This window comes from Frankliniella occidentalis, unplaced genomic scaffold, assembly GCF_000697945.3.
Source record: "Frankliniella occidentalis isolate FOCC.00 unplaced genomic scaffold, Focc_3.1 Scaffold243, whole genome shotgun sequence".
Lineage (NCBI taxonomy): Eukaryota > Metazoa > Arthropoda > Insecta > Thysanoptera > Thripidae > Frankliniella > Frankliniella occidentalis.
Window position 1 is genome coordinate 252,517 of NW_026267369.1, and position 4,280 is coordinate 256,796.

The window sequence follows — 4,280 nt, forward strand, 5'->3', positions numbered from 1 at the left end:
CCGAGTTACGGCAACGGCCGCTAGAGCGCGCACTACTGGTTCCGGTCTGGGGAGTCTTTGTGTTCTTCTTCCCGATCGGGTGGAATGGTCTATTGACGTTTAATAAAATCTAAAACCCACAGGTCGCAAAATGTATTTTTTACCGAATATATTTGTATGAATTCCTAAGGGGTAACTAGTAACAGTAAACGCCTTTGGCCGAAAATTTCGCCCGTTTTGCTCTATCTCGTACCGTTTGGGTGCTAGGAGGCATTTCTCGGCAAAACTAAGGTGAAAACGACTAAATGGTCTATTAAGTCGTTAAAAAGGCCTTATATTGAAACATTGTGCAGGAAGTAATACTAAAATCACACAGTTGACATCGTTCCACACTCACCTTTAGGCTCAAGGGTCCCTAGATTATCTAGTATCGCTAAAACGTCGTTTTTACGTAGATGTACGCCAGACCGCGTCTCGCGTAATAGGCTTCGCGATACGAATCACTGTTACGCTGCGACGCACCTGGCGCACATATAGCTAGGCCTGCGCCGCTGACACCCGAGACGAGTTAAGGAGTGGGTATATATACCAGGGGACCAGGGCCTTCCGGGCTCAAAATTTGACATACTGAAACCATTTGTCGGGATCTTTTTAAACTCTAAAATAAGGGACATGAATCTTCTGTTCTTTGATATCGGTTTTCATAAATGGTTCGAATTTTGCCAGATTGATATGTAAAAATCAGCGTTTTAGTGATTGTAGAAAATCTAGGGACCCTAAAGAGGGTGTGGTTCGACCCGTTATGTGTGGCTTCGGTATAATGCCCTTTCCAATAGACCAGGGGTCGCAAACTCGCGGCTCCCGAGCCAAGCGCGGCTCGCCGAGAGCCGCGCACCTCTTGCGTTCGGGTGGACCCGAGGTCGCCGAGAGCCGCGCTCGGGTGGCTCGGAGCTGAGCCGTCGTCGTCTGTCGCTGGACACACGCCGCTCGCTCGCTGGCCCAGTGTGTGTGTGTCTGTCTTTGTCGCACTCATTGAGATGCCATTGGGAGTGACAAAGACAGACACACTGGCCGACAACCGAGCGCACAGCGAAGCTAGCCGGCGGTGACAGCAGTGTGGCCGGGCACGGGTCAGTCGCTGAGGCACCACTACATCTATCTCTCTCACTCTTTTTGCCGAAGAGCTCGCAATGTGTGTGGCCTATGCAGGCGAGGCTCGGCGGATAGCTCGAGTTTGCGACCCCTGCAATAGACCATTCCGGTAAAGCAAAATAAAGAAGAACAGACGAAAGAAGCAAAGGCGAGCATGAAAAATATACAGTGGTGCGTCGGTTGCACGGTCGTATCAAACGGTGAAACGTGACTTGTCTGATGTCTAAATTCGTCTAAGACTTAATGACAATAGTTCCCACTCTCAGGCGACGCAGAATATCTAGTTTACGATGGATTACGTTCAAGCGTTCCCAAGTCGCACCGTACATTTCTCATAGAACTCTTTGCTTCTTTCGACTCTTCTCCTTTCTTTTCGGTTTACCGGAATGGTCTATTCTGTGACATGAAGCCAATTGGTTCAAATTTGGTGTACGCAGCGTGCGAAAATTATGCGGTTGTATCGGAACTAAGTGCTTTTGAAAAGGCGAGGGGTGGTAGTGCGTTTTGAGAAATAATACTGAGAAGCCTCGTAAGTAAAGTGTATTCGTATAGAACTACATCTTCAAAACGAAGGAACATATATCCTGATATAAAGATAGTAGATTCCCATTAAATACCTTGTTTAGAACAAACGAATCAATTAACATAAAATAAATTCATCAAAATATACTTGAATTGTTGCTATAAAAATAAATACAAATTCATGGAACAACTTCAATTTAAATAAAATATGCACAGTAACTGCCCCATAAACAGAAATAAAAAAAACTTAAAAATGATAACAAAAAACGTTGTCAGTCGTCTTCATTATTATCTCAATCATCATCTTCATCATTATCTTCTTGGTCGACTAACAAAGACTTCATTTTCTCACTAATGACAAACGTTTTGTCCGGGGTACGCTGAAAGAGCTGATGACATGGTCTGATGTCACGAGAAGTTTTTTCAGTAGGTCCGAATTAGTTGCGACACTGTGAAGATAAGTCAAAGATTAATATATACAAAACGGTTAAAAGGGGGCATTTTCGTACTTACGAATTGCATTTTCTTGTGAAAGCATCTCTGAACTTCCGAACATCTTCATTTCGACTTTCCTGTGCCTCATCTGACAGCTTTCCTGGAGCCAGTGCTGAAGCTGCGATAATGTCCGCCCCATGAAACAGGATCTTGTGAACTGCCTGAGGCATGTAAAACCAAGGATACTTCTTTATGTAGTATGTTTAAGTATCCAAAGAGTACTTTCTAAAAGCTGTGACACTGATGATACGCCCACAGGATAAAACTTTCAATATACGCGATGAACGCTCTATCAACTTTTCGCATACTCCTGTCACCCTTGCTGCCATTTGGACCTCCTCGAAAAAACGTCTGGAGGTATTCCCATCGTTAGTGGTGCCAAAGCCTTGCTGCACACAGTCCAAAAGCAGTCGATTTTCTTGTCTATAGGTTTCCTGAATCATCTTCTTTCGCTCTGCCACGCTCTGTTTATGCTCAGTCGAACATGCCCGCCATGTTTGAATGTCAAGCCTGTAGGCTAGGTTGAGGATAAACTCCAAGCACCTTAAAGATAAGCGTACACCAGAGTATAAAGACAGCCATATAATATTACTTTTGTCTGGAAAAACTGAAAGATTACCGAATGCGAGCGTGCAGGGGTGACAGGCCAAACCTATAGGTTTCAACATTAATTTTCAACTTTTTTAGAACTTTTAAATCATTCATCTGACAAGGGACTGCATTACAAACCTCGCATCTAGAACTTGCAGTGGTTCCTGCAAAAATATACAGCAGAAGTAAACAAGTTAAAGTACAGAAATACACGGGTTAAACGCTTATTTCAACTAAGACATGTTTTAACTTTGCTGTGTACTAGAGAGGTTAAACCATTGTCATTTATTGAGTAACGTCGTACCTGTTAATACGGGGCAAATTTTACCGTCGAACATGGATGGAACTAGCTGATGGGAAATGAAAATATAGTCTCCCACTTTTGTGTCCTTCAACGCCTGAATTGCAGCTTCTATCTTCTCATAGTTTTCAGCAATAAAATCATCGGTTTCCTTTTGGAAATGAAAACTAATTGGTCGGCAAAACCTAGTTGAGGAGGGTGCAATATTCATCCATAAGATCTGTGTCTTCTCGACCTGTGTCTGTAAATCACAACCAGAAAAAGGCAGAATTTTTTCCTTTAGAATAGTAATGCTAATTTTACACGTACCAATGATAACTCTAGAGGAACAAAGCTCGTTAAAACAACACTGCCTTCGGATGTCCTCTCTGTTGACTTTTGTTTAAATGTAACATGCCTGCTGCTCGCATCAAAACCCCATTTTGAAGTTAGTTTTAGCCTTATCGGCTCTTCCCCTACCCAATTGAAAAAAAGTAAAAATTACCAAAGCACTGTGTGTGTCATTTGCATTAGCATGCATATCTATGTCACAAAACACTCAAGTTGTAAGCTGGATTCCTGTGTGACCCTGCTTCATCCTCAAGCATGTACACTAAACGTGCAGCCGTGTGGTCTAGCAATCCTTGCAGAGTAACTTCGGCACAAGATTCAGAGACACTCAGAACTGATGGGTGTGACAAACACCTCGCCTCTGCTTCATCAATTTTAGCTCGGGTAGGGTACATGTCAGGCAGGCCTTTAGATACCATTCCCATGCGCATAGACGTGTACTTTTCTTGACTAAGACCGAGACTTCGATACCTACAACACAAAGACACGTACTACTACGACCCGAGGAAAGACTGACGTAGTTCCAAGCACCGATTTGAAACACATAGTTCTGAGGCCTTCGGCAAGACTCACGTAGTTCCTATCTCTTTAACCAAGAAGTACGTGAGTCTTGCTGAAGGCCTTAGAACTACGAGTGTTTGCAATCGGTGTTCGGAACTACGTCAGTCTTCTCTCGGGTCGTAGAAGTACGTGTCTTTGCGTTGTAGGTATCGACTTATTTTTAAAGTCAAAGCTTTATCGGGCGAGTAATTTTGAACGTCTTTAAATTTGTTCCCACGGTCTAGTTTCTCTTGCACGTCTTTGGCATTTTTGCGGGCTCCTAAAACAAGTTGTGCAGCTTCTTTCTTACCTTCTTGTTTTAGTTTTTTAGCACATGCGATACCTAATGCCTGTCGGAAGTACTTGATTT

The 4,280-nt window shown here is 43.3% G+C and overlaps 1 long non-coding RNA gene across 1 annotated transcript; it reads right to left on the reverse strand.

Annotated features, from left to right (window-relative positions):
• Positions 1–1,657: 1,657 nt before the first annotated feature.
• LOC127750714 (uncharacterized) lies at positions 1,658–4,232 on the reverse strand. Its single transcript, XR_008011823.1, has 3 exons — positions 3,044–4,232; positions 2,167–2,903; positions 1,658–2,102 (listed from the first exon to the last, which is right to left on the reverse strand). It is a non-coding gene; the product is annotated as an uncharacterized LOC127750714 (long non-coding RNA).
• Between the last annotated feature and the right edge of the window lie 48 nt (positions 4,233–4,280).